The following is a 19,819-nucleotide window of genomic DNA, read 5'->3' on the forward strand; positions in this document are numbered from 1 at the left end:
ACACTGTGCGCGCTCTACTCAGCGACAGCCTATCTTTGCATTATCAACAATTTTCTAGCCACAATTGCAAAGCATAGCACCGTACAGGCTGCCAAACCTAGTAAAATAAGCAAGGAGAGACAACTCAGGAGTGAAAGACACATCATTGCTGGGGAATTGTTGTGGTTTAGCCCCAGCCAGCGACTAAGCACCACAAAGCCACTCACTTATGCCCCCACCAGCAGGATGAAGAAGACAATCAGAAAGGTAAAAGCGACAAAACTTCTGGTTTGAGATAAGAAAACTTTAATAATTAAACTAAAAAAACAACATCAACAACAATAATAATATAATAAGGAAAAGGAAAATAACAAGAGAAAAAGGCAAAACTGGGGGGGGGCGGCAATAAACAACCAAAACAAACAGCAAGTGATGAAGCCGCTCACCACCAGCCGACCAACACCACCAGGCCAACTCCCCCAGTTAATATACTGATCATGATGTCCTATGATATGGAATATCCCTTTGGACAATTTGGGTCAGCTGACTTGGCTGTAGCCTCTACCCTCTGGGCTTCTCGTGTACCTAGCAAAGCATGGGAAGCTGGAAAAGTCCCTGACTACTATAGGCGCCACTTAGGGACACTTAGCCACTACTTAACAACAACTAAAACATCAATGAGCCATCAGCTACAGTGAAGAAAATTAACTCTATCCCAGCCAAAACCAGCACAGTACTCTAACAGGAACTACTACTAAATGAGAGATACAACTTCCAATTATTCTACTTTTTCTAAATCTATTTGATGCAAACTAATCTGTGGACATTTGCTCTAAAACAACTGTTGCAGTTTTCTTTGTTTAGAACTAAATAGGAAAATAAGAACATTTCCTCTCAATGTAAGATGAAAACTCACTGGTGCTCCAATCAAATTGTGTCCACAGTCCCAACTGGGTATGTGAATAAATTGGCAGGTCAAATCCCCAAATATGTGAGTGCCTGTCTCTCTCACCAGGTCTTATCGCACTCAGTGAGAACTTAGATCTGGAAGCCCTCTAAGAGGAGGCTGCTAGGGCTGCAGGACCTTCAACTCTTCTTTTAACTGCCTGTGACAAAACAGCTTGTATTTGGTGAATGTCTGTGAAGAATGAAAAGTATATTGGTTTAACAGTATTTTGGAGAGGGCAGGGGTTATACTTCTCATCACAACAGTGCCAAAATGGGCTCCTGGCTGACATTGTTCCTTCAGAAATGCTGACTTTACCTCTGCTAAGAATTACCAAGTTTAGTTACTTATTAGCTGCTTAAGCTGTGAGGTTTTCTTTCATTTTATTTATAACTGAATCCTATTACAACTATTTACATCTTTAACAGGCATTTACTGTTTAAGCAGTACACATGAGTACATGTGCAACAAATACATGTTTTACATGTATTTTGAGGAGTATTATGAATGAGTCTTTTAACCAGTGAAACCAGCCACCTAACAACTATCCGTCTGAGTAAGTCCTTCCAAGAACAACTTCCTGGCCAGAACAGGTACTTCAAGAATAGGTCCACTTAGGGAGGGAAGAATTATGTATTCAGCAGTATTGCCTTAGGAAATGACACCAAGCTGAGTGGTGCAGTTGACATGCCTGAGGGATGGGATGCCATCCAGAGACTTGGACAAGCACTAGAACCTCATGAGGTTCAACAGGGACAAGTGCAAGGTCCTGCACCCGGGTCAGGGCAACCCCCGATATCAGTAGAGCCCAGGGGATGAAAGGATTGAGAGCAGCCCTGTGGAGAAGGATTTGGGGGTACTGGTGGATGAAAAGCTGAACATGAGACAACAATGTGCGCTCACAGCCCAGAAGGTCAACCGTATCCTGGGCTGCATCAAAAGAAGTGTGGCCAGCAGGTTGAGGGAGGTGATTCTGCCCCTCTGCTCTGCACTGGTGAATCCCAACCTGGAGTCCTGCATCCAGCTCTGGAGCCCTCAGCACAGGAAAGACATGGACCTGTTGGAGCAGGTCCAGAGAAGGGCCACAAAAATGATCCGAGGGCTGGAGCAGCTCTGCTGTGAGGACAGGCTGAGAGAGTTGGGGTTGTTCATCCTGGAGAAGAGAAGGCTGTAGGGAGACCTTATTGCAGCATTCCAGTGTTTAAAGGGGGCCTACAGAAAAGATGGAGAGGGACCCTTTATTCAGGGACTACAATAATGGGATGAACGGTAATGGTTTTAAACTGAAAAAAGGTAGCTTAGATATTAGGAAGAAATTCTTTACTGAGAGGGTAGTAAGAACAGGTTGCTCAGAGAAGTTGTGTATTACCCCTCGCTGGAAGTGTTCAAGGCCAGGTTTGATGAGTTTTTGAGCAACCTGATCTAGTAGAAGGTATCCCTGCCCATGGCAGAGGGGTTGGAACTAGGTGATGTTTAAGGTCCCATCCAACACAAACCATTTTATGATTCTATGATTTTATGAAATGCTTCAATGGGAAAAACAGAGAGGATAGTCCAGCATCAGGAAAGGGTAGATTGAAAATAAAAAGAAGGAGATTACTCAAGGAACATTGACAAAAGTTCAGGCTCAGATGCAGCAAGTAAATAAACAATTAAAATTAAAATATTAAATTTATTTTAAAAAATAAAAAGAAAGAAAAAAAGAATGATAAAGCATTTTCTTGAAGTGAGACAAAGTGAACCTTAAATGCACAATGGGAGGGTCTCACGATCATCTCTAGACGCTTTAGTAGGCATGTAACTTCCCCAGCAGAGAAAAGCTGAGCTAACTGTTGAACAGACTGTTTCCTGAAAGTGGAGGAAAGTCAGGAAATTATTCCCATCCAGCCCATTCGAAGTCAGTAGGAAGATAAAATATAATTAAAGAGCCTGCTTCAGTCAGGAATGAGAGTGATGTAAGTCAGCATTTATGCATGCAACCCTCTCTTTCCTGGAGGTCATTGTGGCACACATATTTTGCATGCTTTATAGTACTGCTCAAAATAATACCATCCTAGGACCACACAGTACTATATATAAATCCTACAGCCTACATATGATTCACAACCCCTCCCCCAGTTTTTTTTTAATTACATTCTTAATGTAAATTTTCTCCTGTTTGTGTATTCTAAACCATATGTTACTGTTTCTGAATGGATGATATTCAATTAGCTACACATGTATAAACACATACCTATAAATTTTTATATATACACATAAGCAGTTCTTTCATTCAGTTACTTAAAATATAAGTGGCAGATATTGTAATTACACAAGTCATTTAAAAATAGCAGAAATACAGATATGCTTCAATCCCCCAGGAGCAAACACACAGAAACAAAGTGAGTCATATCTCAGTTTGGCCCTTGAGTACCATGGAAGTATCTGACGCTGCTGACAGGTGCCTCTGCAACCTGCATGCTCTGTGCCTGGACGTGCAGGATGCATGGGATGTGTAGTGCTCAATTATTCATCTTTTTAAGGATACCAACAGCTTCATCTGGTATGTCTGCTAGTTTCTACTTGTATGGCCATCAAAGCAATGAGTCTGTTTTCTTCTCATCTCCTTAATACTCCATGAAGAAATAGGTCAGAGACCCTCATTTGTTATAAACTGAAATTCAATCTTAATTCATCATCAGAAATTCAAGCTAGATAATTATAGAACTGTAGTGGCATGATTTTTAATCTGCCTTTAGTGTTTCTGATTATTTAATTTATTGGAGTAAAACAGATACCAAGCTTGAACGCATATCCAAATCCCACAACATACAAGCGTTTGCTTCCTAGCACAATAACAGATATAATGTTCTATATATTACATATCAGATGTAACACAGAGTCCAACTGTCAGCTCTGCAACTGCAGAGAGTATCTTGCTTTCCAAAAATGAATGCACTTGCTTTTGTTCTGTTTTATTAATTTTGTTTATTGAGTACCAGACCCTGACAAGGCACTTCATAATCTTCCTTGCACTATGTGTGATGCTGCGAATGTCAAATTCATAACATTGGGCATTATGGGTTGTCATGTGCTGTAACTGTGTCATTAGTTGCTACTTAATGAAGTGTTTATGTGCATACTTTCTGTATGTAAGACTTTTAAAAGAGTATTTCCTATATTGAAGTTATTTCTAATGTTAATTTTTTAAAAAAGAAAATGAAATTTTGCAGAGCAATTTGGCATTAGTTCACATATAATTTTGGTTGTAAGAGGCAAATTAAAATGCATCACAATGTTACCTGAACAAACCTTTCTTAAAGCAGCATGTCGATTTTGAAGCTAACACAGAAATGGCTTCATATACCACTGAAATACATTATGGTTCTGACTTATGTGGGGTAGCTGCTTAACAGTCTGTAGAAGCAATGTGCAGCATTTTAGAGTAAGAAGTAATGAATAATTTTGTCAGCTGAATTTCAAGGAATATTTGAGGTAAGATAAGTATAGAGAAACAGATTAATATCTTGTCAAAAAATTGTAGCTAACACAATCTTAATTCCAAAGATGAGACATTATTTCATAGATGTAAAAGATCAGAACCTTCACCTTAAGGCTCTTATAGATTATACAGTCCTAATTGCTTTTATTTAACCTTCATCTTCTCAATCACCCCTAAAAATATGCTCACTGTATATGTCTACTCACAAGTACTGACAAAATTTTGAAAGCATATAACAAATGAGGCAGAATAAAATTTACTCTTTTTCTTCCCAAGGATATTTTTTCTTTGTAGAATTAACTGGAACAGTCTTGACATATGTTATTTTTATTTATTTATTTATTTTTAATTATTACTTTGTATTTATTGCCTACTTTTTATGAGAATTTAACACTGCAAAAAGCCTCTTTTGGCTTTTAGTTCAGCCATTAAAAGCCAGATTCAGGCAAAAATTTCAAGACAGGGTGGTTACCTGAGGAAAGAGAAAGTTAAAAATGAAGGTGAAATTATAAATCCATTCAAGTCAATGGCAAAATTCTCATTTACTTCAATGGAGCCAGAATTTCATGGAGAGTGTAGAATTAAAGATTTATTTTCCTGAAAATGAAAATATACCCCCCTTCCAATGTCATTTCCCTGTGTAAAGACAGTACCTCTATAGATTAATGACAAACTGCTCTTATCCTTCAAATACCTAATGAAAACACATTTCAGTGACAGAAAAGCAATTTCCGCAAATCAGTACTGTATAATATTATAAGCTTTGCATTTAGTAATATCTGAGTTAAACTGCAGAGAATAATGGTTATATTAAAGTAGAGACTAATAAAAGTTGGTGCCTTTGACTCTAACTTCTGACAATGAGGGTTATAAGTCTTTTTAAATGTGAGAATTTTCAGTTTTATGATTTCAGTGTAAGCTTGCTGATAAAAGGCATACACCATAGCTCTCTTTCCCCACATCATGCATAATCTCCAAGGGTCCCCACATCTTGGTATAGGGAGCTGAGCAATACTTTCTTCAGTCTTTCCAATGACTTCACAAAGTTAACCATCTTTCACAGAATCACAGAATGGTAGAGGTTGGAAGGGACCTCTAGAGATCATCTTGCCCAACCCCTCTGCTTGAGCAGGGACACCTAGAGCAGGGGGCACAGGAACACATCCGGGTGGACAGGTTCCCTCAACCTGTCTTCAAAGGAATTATTCTCTGGACCCTTCACCAGCTTCATCATGCTTCTCCGGACACATTCCAGCACCCCAATGTCCTTCTTGTAGTGAGGGGACCAAAACTGAACGCAGTACTTGAGGTGCGGCCTCACCAGTGCCGAGTACAGGAGTACGATCACTGCCCTACTCCTGCTGGCCACACTATTTCTGATACAAGCCAGGATGCCGTTGGCCTTCTTGGCCACCTGAGCACGCTGCTGGCTCATGTTCAGCTGGCTGTCAGCCAGCACCCCCAGGTCATTTTCCACCAGGCAGCTCTCCAGCCACTCTTCCCCAAGCCTGTAGCACTGCATGGGGCTGTTGTGACCCAAATACAGGACCCAGCATTTGGCCTCATTAAACCTCATACTATTGGCCTTGGCCCATCAATCCAGCCTGTCCAGGTCCCTCTGCAGAGCCTTCCTACCATCAAGCAGATCAATGCTCCTGCCCAACTTGGTGTCATCTGCAAATTTACTGAGGGTGCACTCAATCCCCTCATCCAGATCATTGATAAATATATTAAGCAAGACTGGCCCCAATGCTGAGCCCCAGGAGAACACCGCTTGTGACCGGCTGCCATCTGGATTTAGCTCCATTCACCACTACTCTTTGGGCCTAGACATATTTTTACCCAGCAAAGAGTATGCCCATCCAAGCCATGAGTAGCCAGTTTCTCCGTGAAAATGCTGTGGGAAATGATGTCAAGGGCTTTACTAAAGTCGAGGTAGACAACATCCACAGCCTTTCCCTCATCCACTAAGCGGTTTACCTTTTCGTAGAAGGAGATCAGGTTAGTCAAGCAGGACCTGCTCTTCCTAGAAATGTTGGACTAGATGATCCCTGAGGACCCTTCCAACCTGTGATTCTGTGATTCTGTTAGTCAAGCAGGACCTGCCTTTCACGCACCCGTGATGACTGGACCTGTTCACTTTATTGTCCTGTACATGCCATGTGATGGCACTCAAGATGATCTGCTCCATAAACTTCCCTGGTACTAAGGTCAGGCTCACAGGCCTGTAGCTCCCCGGATTCTCCTTCCGGCCCTTCCTGTAGATGGGCGTCACATTTGTTAACCTCCAGTTAACTGGGACCTCCCCAGTTAGCCAGGACTGCTGATAAATGATAGAAAGTGGCTTGGTGAGCACTTCTGCCAGCTCCCTCAGTACCCTTGGATGGATCCCATTCAGCTCCATAGACTTGTGTATGGTAGGTTGCTAACCATTTTTTCTTGGATTATGGGGACTTCATTCTGCTCCCTGTCCCTGTCTTCCGACTCAGGGGGCTGGGTACCCAGAGAACAACTGGTCATACTATTAAAGACTGAGGCAAAGAGGCATTAAATACCTCAGCCTTTTTGTCATCCTTTGTCACTATGTTTCCCCACACACCCAATAACAGAGGGAGATTCTCCTTAGCCCTCCTTTGGCTGCTAATGTTTTTATAGAAACATTTTTAATTGTCTTTTACATCAGTAGCCAGATGAAGTTCTAATCGGGTTTTGACACTCCTAATTTTTTTCACTGCATGACCTCACAACATCCTTGTAGTTCGATGTAGGCGGACCCTATCATCACCATCATTAAGCTCTAGTCAGTCAAAACACCCCTTAACACACAGGGTTATGCCATTGCCTCTTCTTCCTCACCTGTCCCTTCTGAAGAGTTTGTAGCCATCCATATTAGCACTCCAGTTGTGCAAGTCATCCCAGCATGTTTCCGTGATGGCAACTACATAATAGTTTTTCTGCTGCACATCTGATTCTTGTGGTGTGTGTTCCAACTAACAATATTGAATGCTGAAGCTATATACAAAGGGACTTTTATGATAGTGCCATTATGATAGTGCCATTATAATTTTACAGTGTTGCATGGAAGTCAGGAAGAGTCTTTAAACAGAATTTTGTAGAAAGATCCTCCATTTAAATGAAAAGTTTTCAAAGCTAGAAGATATCCTCCTGTGCAAATCATGCAAAGTAAACCTAGTATACACCTCTAAAAGTCAGATGGTTCATACAGCAGGAAAAGTGAAGACAAAAATGAAAGAGAAAAAAAAATACTTATTGTAGGTGGAAAACAAGGATAAGTTTAAAATGCGTATCTTATGCAAATGCCAGGAAAATACTGAAGGATCTAAAAAGGTAGAAAAATAATCTGTAGAAAATTCTACTTATCTGTGCTAATAAGCAGCTGATGCTTTTAACAAAGTGCTTGAAAGAATACAGTCTTCATATATAGCCATATATTTTGTAAAAAATTTCCAGTTTAACAGAAAGTTTGTCATGCAGCCTTTGAATGAACACTTTGCAGAGTGTAACCTTGCTGCTTAAATAGAACAGGTGTGCACTTTATCATGTTTGCACAAATGACACATGTAAGTTGGCTTAGTAAGAAAACAGCTGTTCCACTTATCACAGTATGTTGAGGGGTTTGAGTTTCTCTCTTCTTTATTCCCTCATGCTATTAATAGCTGAACAAAAAACTTTTTTAAAATAATATTTATGGTCAGTGGTGCCCAGGAACAGGAAAAGAAACAATTAGAAAAATTGCAGTATAGGGAATTCTCTTTAAATACAAGGAAAAAAAACCCTTTCTTACCGTAAAGTCTATTGAATTTTGGAACCGGTTGCCCAGAGAGATTGTGGAGTCTCCACCCTTGGAATTATTCAGAACCCAAATGGACACGGTCCTGGGCAACCTGTTTTAGCTGACCCTGTTTTCAGCAGGAGGGTCGGACTAGATGATGTGAGGTGCCTTGCAACCTCAGCTGTTGTGTAGTTCTGCGGCTTTGAATATGATAACATGTAGAATCCTTAGAGCAGGTGGTCTTTTTGGATGTTTAGCCTAAAGAAGCATCCAGTTTAACTCTTCTGAAAAAAAAGCAGTATTGATGGGTAAGAACTGCAAAATCTATTGGAATGCACACTTGGGTGAAGTATACCCCGTGAAGTTTTTTTCTGTGGTTCCCTGGGCCACTCCAAGTGTTGACCCTAGTAAATCCTGTGCCAGTTAGTTAAGGCTAAGCTCCACAGCAACTTTTTTTTTTTTTTTTGCATATAGGGCTAGAAGAGGAAACACCTGAGTAAGATTTCCTGTTAACTGCAGCAACAATATAACTAAAATGCTAAAAGGGCTGATGTGACTTTGAATATTTATGTGTTTCTTGAGGGTGAGGGAACCTAATTTACATTTTCAGGAATCTACTAGCTTGTTTTCATTTCTATTTTGTTAGTAATCCGCTAGTCTTGTTACTACCACCTATAGAGCCTCAAAAGTGTGTGTGTGTGTGTGTATTGCATTTCTCTTCAGGAAGAACAGCAGTTCACATATGCTGAAAGGTCCAGCATTCCAGTCCTCGTCGTTAATGATCCTATTTAACCACTCTGACTTAGCAGATCAAAGTCAGCTTCTTCTAAACTTCTTGGGCAACAAAAGAGTCTCTCTCACACAGCTTCTCAAAAGCACAGAGTTTCAAATGCATCTGGAAATTCAAATGAGCTGTCCATCCCATTTAATACATTTTTCAAGAGGTTTGCCTAGGTCAGTTTTAAGACATTCAGGTAAGAGAGCGTCCTTCGCATTGATCTGATGAATATTCCACTGCTCAGATTGACCTCATTGGCAAGGGATCTCTCAAGTCATCTCACTCCAGTCTTTTCTGAGTTTCAAATGGTTTTCCTAACTGTTCCACCTGCACTATCCTATCCTCCCCCAATTTGGCATTTCTAGCTTTCAAACAATTACAAAATATTACCCTGCAAACTATGACCCTACACAAAACAAACATTGAAAAAATATTTAAGAGCTTAATGGCATAGTGCTAAACTTTTTTTCTCCCCTTTCCAACAGTGTTTTCCCATTTAGAGTATTGTCTGACACAATGTTGTACTTATATACCCTTGTAACTGCTTTCTGGAATTACCTTAGGTAGATCAGATTAGGCAGGTGATTGCTCAGAACCTCGCAGCTGAGCAAAAAGTAAATTCTGTTCTCACAGAATGAATATGAAATATGCATTTTAACACGCTGAAGGATAAGGCCATATTTCAAACATGTGAGCCTACAGAGAATCTCGTAAGTCTGTTTATTATAACTGTCAAGAGAAGCCAAATCCAGAACCACAGGGATTTTGCTTCCTAGCCTGGTTTCTGCTCTGTTCCCAGGTTCAGGCTGAATTTGTAGCAAGTCTGAGCATGTATTCATAAGATCCAGGAACACACACACAAAACACACATCTGACCACACTGCCCAGAACAGGCAGAAAGAAGTGCCCCCACCATAAAAACTCAATAATATTCACACAAACATGAATATTGGGGACCTGATCCTGCCCTTCCTTTGATTTTTGATCCAGATTGAAGGTTATGTGAACAAGCACACACACACTTTCTCTTGCTTCATAGGCATATCCACAGTCAGAGATTCCTTGAAAACATCCTTGAAACTCCCCTGAAATCTTTACAAAGCCCAGCTTTAACTCTGTCCAGTACCTATGTCCAACCCTCAGGCTTTTTACCCAGCCACAGGCTCAGACCCTGGGTCTTTCTAGGCCTGGGTTTCCTCCTACTTATCATCTTGTTCAGCTTGAAGGTGCTAATAAAACATGTACTAACATACAGAATAGAAAGCATGGTTACACAGAAAATAGAAATAAGGTCTAGTAAGACAGGACAGACTGGTGTAATGAGGCACAGGGCTTGGCCAGACAACCATGCTGACCAGCTCCTAGTTTACACCCAATCAGCCCCTTTTGTCCCCATTCACTCTAATCTACCATGCTTGTTCTTCCCTGATTCACTCCATTCTCTATCTTATTCTTTAGCTCTTATATATTTCCTTGTCTTTAAATCTTACAACACCTCATTTCAACATCCCATAAATTTTGCGCAAGCCCAGAAACCCTCTCAAATGTTCCGTAATAAGTAGGTGCTTTCCCACAACACCCATGACAATCTTGTTTTCCCTGCCTTATCAGCTGCAAAGTTCAGGCTGAATCTTGCGAAAGCTACATGTGCGCAGGTTTTTCAATGACCCAAGCATCAGCAACCTGAGAGGTCTCATCTTTCTTGTCATCTCTATTATATACCACCAAGATAATCAGAGGACTGGGAAGCTGCCATATGAGGATAGGCTGGGAGAACTGGGTTTGTTCAGCCTTGAGAAAAGGATGCTCAGAGGGGATCTCATCACTGTGTACCAGTACTTAAGGGGTAGCTACAAAGAAAGAAGATGGAGTCTCCCTTTTCACAAGGAGTCCCATGGATAGGACAAGGGGGAATGGACACAAATTGCTCTTGGGGAGATTCCGACTGGACACGAGAGGGAAATTTTTCACAGTGAGGACAGTCACCATTGGAATAATCTCCCCAGGGAAGTGGTGGACTCGGTGTGCTGGTTTTGGCTGAGAAGGGGTTAATTCTCCTTACTGTGGGGGTCGGCTACCTTTCCAGCTTCCCGCGCTCTGCCGCATGGCGGGGCGGGGCTGGGAGGGGCGGGGCCATGGTGGGGGCGGCTGACCCCGACTGGCCAATGGCAGGTTCATCCCATACCATGTGACACCATGACCAGTATCTTGGGGCGGGGGGGGGGCAGTTGGCGGCTCGGGAGCGGCGCGGCGTCGGGTCAGTGGGTGGCTGCGGCGCATGCGGTTCGTTTCGGCGCTTCGTACCCCCTCTTCCCTCCCTTCCCCCCTCCCACGGGACTTCGAGCCTCTCATTGTTCTCCTGTACATTGCATTTCTGTTGTTGTTTCTTTTAATTTTAATTATTAAACTGTTCTTATCCCAACCCACGAGTGTTACCCTTCTGATTCTCTCCCCCATCTACCGGTGGGGGAGTGAGCGAGCGGCTGTGTGGGGCTGAGCTGCTGGCTAAACCACGACACTCGGCCACGTTGGACATTTTCAAGAGTCGTCTGGACAGGGTGCTGGGCCATCTTGTCTAGACTGTGTTCTTCCCGGAAAGGTTGGACTAGATGATCCCTGAGGTCCCTTCCAACCTGTGATTCTGTGATTTCCATTTACTAGGGTTTGTGTATATGGGATTTTATTATTTTTCTTGCCTTTTGCTCTTGTTTTGTTTTTTTCTTTGTTTGTTTGTTTTTATGTGGAAGCTTGCTACTTGCTTCAATGCAAGATTATTTGTTGGAAAAATAAAATCAAGCCTAAGCCAAGTTTCTATTTTCCTGTCTACTTTTTGTAGCATAAACCTAAGAGAGTGAGAATTGCATGCCTGAAAAGGAAAGAAGGGACAGGGAATAGGGAAGAACTTTATATAAGATGGTATTACAGTTACCGTTACCAAGGGAAGAAGCATAGCTGAGTTGATCAGAGTGTAACATGCAGCTCTAGGAAATCTGGTTCTATTCCCAATTCTGCTACAAGTCTACTTGGTGACTTTGAACAAGTTGCTTCCCTCTGAGCACTGGTTCCTCCATATACAGACTGCAGATGCTCTTTCATGTATCATGTGTTGAGATTCACAGATAGAAGAAGTATTACTACAATATTAATAATCTTTTTTCACAAGACCTTTATTTCAGCCATGTGCCAGCTGGTGCCAGTTGACTGACTGATGGATTATAGCTATTTAACATTGACACTACTGCATAGAAACATCCAAATAACCACATGAAGAAATACTTATTGCCAAGATTATAAATACTTTCTGCAAAATATTTAGGAATATTTTGTGTGAAATCTACCCTGGAAGTGTCATGTTCTAAAAGAGCCACCTGAGTACAACACGCAGAAATGAGTGAGAAAAAGTAATTATTAGTGAACTCTTGTTTCATCCTCAGAAATCATAGGGGGATGGGGCAAACATGACCCCCACCAGACGCTGAAAAACTGCAGAATTCCCCAACCCCTTGGAATGAGTCTCCCAAACAGCACAAATGCAGGATTTTCTTCTGCAGGGAAAGAAAGGAAGAAGATCTAGAAATATTTTTTGTACATTACCTAGATTATCCTTCCATGCACTTTATTCCTTCTCAGCAACAGTTCACATACATAAGCAGTGTCAACAGTTTTGACAAGTTCATGCATGGAGCAGTCTCAATCACACATAAAACAGACTCATTGCCTAGGATTGACCTCAAGAGGTTGTATGATTATCCCTCTAGTTCATGACAGGATCAGTACATGACAGATGTTTGTTGAACCTGTTCTTAAAGACCTCCTGTGATACAGAATTCAAAAGCTCCTAGGCACTTCAGTGCCCATTTTCTGTAATAAAAATCTCTTTATGCAGAACTTATAAGGCAAAAGGATGGGACGTTTAGTCAAAATGGGGATATGAGGTTAATACATTGAGAATAATTTAAGGTAAGACGGAATTTACTTCAACAATTAATTTTGTGAGGTTCTTAGGTAAAATTGCCCAAAAATGTAATATATTAACTGAATATATGTACATCCAGTATGTGGGTGAGAACCTATTTGTATTTATTCATTTACAATGGACCATTTTCACTAGAAGAGGTGCAAGGACAAATTTTAATAAAAACCTGCTTTTATTAACCCTAAAGGAAAGAAGCTAATTTGATATTACATATATTAAAATAATTATTTTTATTGTAAACATCATGCATCTCAGTACATTCTAATTTCACAAAGTCCAGGTCACTCCAACTTCTAAGACTTTTTAAATTGTGATAAAGTATTTGTTCCAGCAAGAATCAACAGGCTTACATTTGACATGAAAATTTGTGGAGTGGAAATATGAGAAACATTACATAAAATAGGCAAATAGTACAGGAGACAATGAGATGAGGAAAAGGAACATCTTTCATTTTTAACCTTGCAGATTATGGTTAAGGTACCAGGCATATTAATCTTTCAAAGTAGTTCCTCACTCATGTCCAGGAATGATTTGTGCCGTCAAATCTCAATGGCATGCTCTGTGATTTAATGCATTTCATTTAGCACAAGGAGGACCTTCTCTATCTGTCCACAAGGAAGTTATGAGAGCTAGAGATGAGACATGTTGGGATTCATACCAACTCCTGTCTGCCTTAGCAATGAAACCTGGCCAGTCTTGCCACTGCACAGGGGGCAGCAGTGGACACCTGGGCCCAGGGAACAGTGAGCAACTGGACGTGAACAGCCCAGTGATTCAGGACATACATCTAAAAAGGGGAGTCTGTAAGTTTGATCCTAAGGCTACTTTTTTTGTATTGCACTTCACAGGCTTTGCAAAGTAAAAGAAACTATGGAGCAGAAACCAGCACCCTGAGCTCTCCCCAACCCAGAAAGCCAAGGTATTGGGCTTCTTTCCTCTTGCTTTCCTTCTAGCCCCCATAATTTTGTTAACCCCATGAATTCTTTGTTGCAACTCAAACAGACTGCATGGAAGATACCCTCAGCCTGCCTAGCCTTTCAGATGCAGCATGCTCCCAAAGGATTTGTTTGAATTCCCTCAGGTCATGCAAAATGCATGACCTATATCTCTTCTCAGTAATTGCTGTAGCTGGCATCAGAGAGAATTATTATGTGCTGCTCTGACTCATGCAGCAAAGATAGGAAGAGGTAAGAGCTCACACGTCCCTATAATTGGTGCATTCAGTTGATATCACTTATCTTGCAGATTTCTTGTGCACCAGACTTGCAAGGAGGATTTCTAGGTGTCTCGTTCTCTTAGTTTGAATCACCATTCTGAAGCTAGGGTGGTATTGCTAAGCCTGGGAGACACAGAGGGCTTTTGCAGGTGTAGCTCACATGCACCACTGGACCAGGTGGTTAAAAGTGACATGAAATGGTAGTGGCTTCAAGTGTTCTGTAATGCACCCCACAGTTTTGGTCCCCAAGTTCATAACCTGGTTGTATTCTGCCTCTGGAGATCCCCTGTTATTTGTGCTGTTCTTGGTCTCCCAATTGCACCAACTGGACTTGACCTGTTTCCTCCCCGCACAAGTGCCAGGCTTTCTTTCCAAAGAGAACTGGAGTATGTGACAGACAATGCACAACCTCCACATCACCAAATAACCACCAGAAGCAAGTCTGCATGGTACCCTGTAGCACCCACCTGCCCCACAGTACCCACCATGGTTAGTCCTCTTCTCCCATCTTCCTTCAGTGGTTATAACTCTGTATTGATTCTTCAAGTCACTGATATTTGTTCTGATATGCTATTGTTATACTAGTGGAACAGGGGAAAAAATTTTGTCAACTCTGGGTGGGAGGTAGTGTCAGATACTCACCAGTTCACCTAGGACAGAAAATCCAGCCTCTATGCATTTAAATTACTTGTGCAAGAGAAATTAGATTTTTTCTTGTGCTTGTATAATCCTTTTATCTTGATTTTGTTCAACTTTCTTCTTCAGTCTTTTTTTTTTTTTATTCCTTCCATGATCATTCAGTTAGGCCCCAAGGGGGCGGGTGGGGGGAGAGTGTTGCTCATAAATATTTAGAAATCTATTTGTTTGCTAGAAATTAATTTCTTTCCAGCTACAACACTGAACAAAGTGAAACTGTCACAACCTGAACTTCTTACACTCTGTAATGCTGTTCTGCCATGGCCATTATTGTACCTTGTCTTCCTATATTATAGTGTACCCTTCATAACCCAAGATTTGGATGATTTAACGTAGTATAAACTGCTATATATGTTGGCAACTTTAAATCGTATGTTTTAGACAATCTGGTAGAATTAGTCTCTAAAAGAACTTGAGAGGAAAAAAAGATGTATGTTCTGCAAAAACCAGCATCCTAAAAAAGCCCACAAGCAGCATACAAAAAAGAACAGTGGGGATTTATATAACCCACACTTCTCATTATGTACAGTTCCTTGAAATTAAAGTCATTATTCTGTTACAGTTAACAATTAAAATGAACACACAAATGTTTAGAAGCTAGTGGAAGCTCTTCAGGTACAGCAGTTAATGATTTCTGCAATATATTTACCTGTCATAAAATGTTTACAGCACATGGGTGAATTAAACACGCATTTTTATCTGAATTAAAAATAGGCAAAACAAACTGACATCTTGCTCTCCTCCAGCTGCAAGTTTAACTTCAAGAAATACAAAAATCCAGTGTTAAATATTTTACAAAACAACAAAAACAATAGTATTCTCCTATCCTTATCAATTTATGGTTTAACACTCAGAGTAACTGGTTATAAACTATATTCATACTGGAGGTAAAACCTGCTGAATTTTCCACAGAGGCAACCAATTCATTTTAGATTAAAACTTTTTTTTTCATTCACTCTATTGGATAAGTTTCATACTGGATACCAAGTCAAGAATGAATTATAAAAGTGTACTTAAGAACAGTGTCCTTTGAATAACTCCTATTCTTCCCTTTGAAAGAGGTCTAATTTTATTTTTCCTACTTACTGTGATTTAGGTTTCAAATATACTGCACTCAGTATTATTTTATCTAATTAGAAATCTCAGTGAGATAGTTTTCTTATTTTGTCCACTAACAGTGGAATTCAGTTCACAGTAGCCACTGCTAGCTAAGTAGTTTCCATTAGTTTTCTAGGCTTTCTTTCTAAAGTTGTTATAGAGAAAAGGTGTGTTTTATTTTATTTTGCCAAAAAATGTGTGCTTAAGATGCATCTGATGGGTACCTGTGACCACAGTGAAAGATGACACAAGCTTAAATGCCTGATTTTGATATGGCTACAATTAGGTGACATGAATCTCAGTTTGTGTGAGTCTTTGAGACAGGGTTTCTGTACAACTAAGGAGGCAAACATTATGTGCAGGAAATAAAACTTTTCCTTGAAAATCCCTCCCAGTCCTCCCTTTGGATAAATATGGCAATACGACACTACCCAACTGAGTTCTCGAGTGAACAACTCTGCCACCTTTCATGTCTTCACTACTGGTTTGCTCTATAATAATGTTGACTTGGAAAGGGCTGGTTTTTAGGAAAAAAGTATTTCCAGCGTTTTGCCCACCATTTGGCAAAGAGGTGCAGAAAGTGAAGAGTGATGGCATACAATGTCTCTTCTTTCCATAACAGTACAAAAATCCTTGTCAAAAAGTTGCTTATTTTAAAAAACAAAACAAACCTTTGACTCCCTTTTGGAAAAGCCTAGATGAAATTACATAGAGAGTAAGAGTGTAAGGGCCAGTAGAGTTTAGAGGGATCAGAGGCAGGAAGTACATAGCAGCAAGGTCTCTGGGGTAGGTCTCACTTTTTATCGTCCAAATAGATACATCAAGAAGTAACGATACCGAATGTTGGCATAGTTTGTTGCATTTTAAAATAGAAGATACAGGCTACACAAGAAAATACAGTAAGGTTTTAGATTCTTTACTAGCTGCTTTAGTATATTTTTTTGTACCTTTATTAAATACTTATTTTTCATCTGTATCAGTTTTACCCATGTAAATGGGTACCCATGTAGCTCATCTTTTCTAATAGCGACGGATACAGAGCAGACCAATACAGTACACTGAGCTATTTTTACCTCTTACTGGGCCCTAAATAATGTAACCACTGAGCAAAGAAACTCAGGTTTCAGACTCTACGTGAGAAGTACACATGCGTAACACACAGTGGCAACATTAAGATGTGCTATTAGCAACTTAATGAACACATACACACACACACACAAAAAAAATTAGGCTACCCCATTGTCCAATGGCAGAACTATGTTATATAAGTATCCAAACACTAAAGTGACATGAAGTAGAACATGAAAGCTTGTGGAAAGGGGTATTCATTAAAGAAATACAGCCAAGTTTCCTTGAAATATAGTGGAGTATTTTTCAACGTGTAGCTCAGTTAAAGGCACTGGTTTGTACTTGCAAAGCTTTAAAAACTCCCACAACAGGACACACTGCTGATCTTCCAAATCTATGCTGCTGTGAAACCGACCTCCAGAGCAGCTTCAGGCCAATAAATAAAATTTGCAGGGATTGATACTAGTTGTTCTTCCCACGTCAGCCTGAGTTGATGCACTTACATTTACAGTTATGAAAATACAAAATATCACTTGCATAGCACTGTGGAAAGTTAGTGTGCTCTTTGTAAACACCAGCTATGCTAAGCCAAAATGAATGTAATCCTTCCTTTTGGGGAATAAAGGGAAAAATGTAGACTCTACTCCGTATCTCCACTATGCCTGTCTTAGAGGTCTTAGGTCTTAGAGAAATTATGCCTGGCACTGAAAGAGGGAACAGAAAATACCCTATGCCGCAAGCCCCACTGTGGCTATTTTCTTCACATGCATTCACACTGCCACATACATTAAAGAGAACAAACCTATGGCTGGCCCCAGCTGATCTTGGCCTGCAGTCCATGAAGTGGACAAGATGCAGTTGGCTGTGCTGGTCATCCAGAGGAGGAAGTCATCCATGTTTGCCTGCTGGGGCTCTCCAGTTGGCCCCAAAAATATGCCTTTCACACCGATGCCAAGATACACCGCAGACATATCACTTTCAGGATACAAGAGGCAGGATATTTTTCTCAGAACTCACTGTGTGTCTCATCCGAGGAATACTGAGTGGAGGTTTCTCTTCACAAAAAATACAGGTGACCAGGAGTCCTCAAAGTCAAAGTTTTCTGTGTGCCTAGTGAAAAAAACAGGTCAAATCTTTTTACTGAACAGCAGTATTCCTACTGTGATAAATAGTGGTGTGTATTAAACTGTGTTATTTTGTCCCTTTTTCTTCCCACACTGTATTAATAACCCTATGAAGGGTTTTCTGCATCCTGCTGCCATTATTTGCCAACCATCACTCCAAACACGCCATCATCAGCCTGAGCAATCCAAAGGCTTCTCCCTTGATCATGACAGAGTGAACTTCACATGATGAGGAAGCTGAAGGAAAGTTTTCTATAACACTGCCTCTTCAGAATAATAAATATTGGAATCCTTTTTAATTAAATAACTGTTTGACTTCTGTTTGGGAGTTGATATGGTAAAAGTCAGTGACTCATTATGAAGCTTAAATGAATTGAGATTGTTCTACTGTAAGGATTCTTGTTTCTGTCGCTGGCAAAATTATTAAGAGTAAACATGTCAAGAACTGTGTCAGAGACATGCGAAATTACTTAAATGACTCAAAGGGACAGAAATAGAGAAAACCTTCCTTCTTTTTATTATTCTACCACACTGATTCATTTTACTAGTGCTTCTATAATCTGCAATAATTGCCAGTCCATTAATTGTCAGTTAAACAAATAAATTTCAAATAAATGATGTGTTTTTGAATTGGCGCTCTGCATCCCAGTGGAGCTCTCTAATTAGCAATATATATCTTATATTTGGGGAAATATGCCAGCATGATGTACAGTTGGTAAACAAAAATGCACTTAATATTAATTGGTGAGATGAATACGTGCATTGCAGATCTATTTCACAGTATTGTACATCTTAAAAAATTAAGAATCAACTGATAGCTATGACTGAATATGTTACAATAATAACAACAAAATATATAATAACGACAACAGAAATACACTAGTAAGGAAAGACAAAAAAAAAAAAAAAAGGAAAAATCATTATTGGCCTAGGAAGAGGCTACTCTTCTTCCTAGTTCCAGTTCAGAAGTAGGATTGACATTTGGAAACTATTGATTCCTAATATCCTGCTCAACCTATCTATACTACCCAGTTATGAACACATCTATTCCTCTAATTTATTCTCACAGTTTTAATTTGTTTTTATTTTTAAATAAACATAATACTTCTCAGATTCTTGGAACCTGGTGACAAAGTGCATTCCATATAGAATATGATGTAACATCAACTGCCTTTTTAAGGCCAAATTCTGTTTCTGTTATTAGTCTGGCTTAATATTGTTGCAGTTCTCTCAATAGCTCTATCTACAGCATATGAAGCTATATGCTATGAGCTAAAGAACTGTGTAATGTATTAAATAATTGCATCTGACTGATTTTTTTTTATTAAACTAACTTGCATTGGAAAATGTCAATTTTCAGTGGAAAGCATCCATCCCACAATATCCATTAATTCAATGCTTGAAGGACTCCCTATATTATAGTCTATTAAAAGCAACTTCAAACAGGAAATTATAATCTCTTATCCATGCTTGTAGCAGAAATCTTAAATTCAAAGAAGAAAGATTTACTTCAGAAGTTAGGAAAATCTTCTAATGGTAATAGTAAAGCTCTGACATGACCTACCTGAAAACACTGTGTGCCAGTTTGTCATCGCAAGTCTTTAAAAGAAACTGGAAAAGCGCTTGTCAGGAATGCTCATTCTAGGGTAGGGGATAGACTGGAT

The sequence above is a fragment of the Phalacrocorax aristotelis genome, chromosome 3, assembly GCF_949628215.1.
Source record: "Phalacrocorax aristotelis chromosome 3, bGulAri2.1, whole genome shotgun sequence".
Taxonomy (NCBI): domain Eukaryota; kingdom Metazoa; phylum Chordata; class Aves; order Suliformes; family Phalacrocoracidae; genus Phalacrocorax; species Phalacrocorax aristotelis.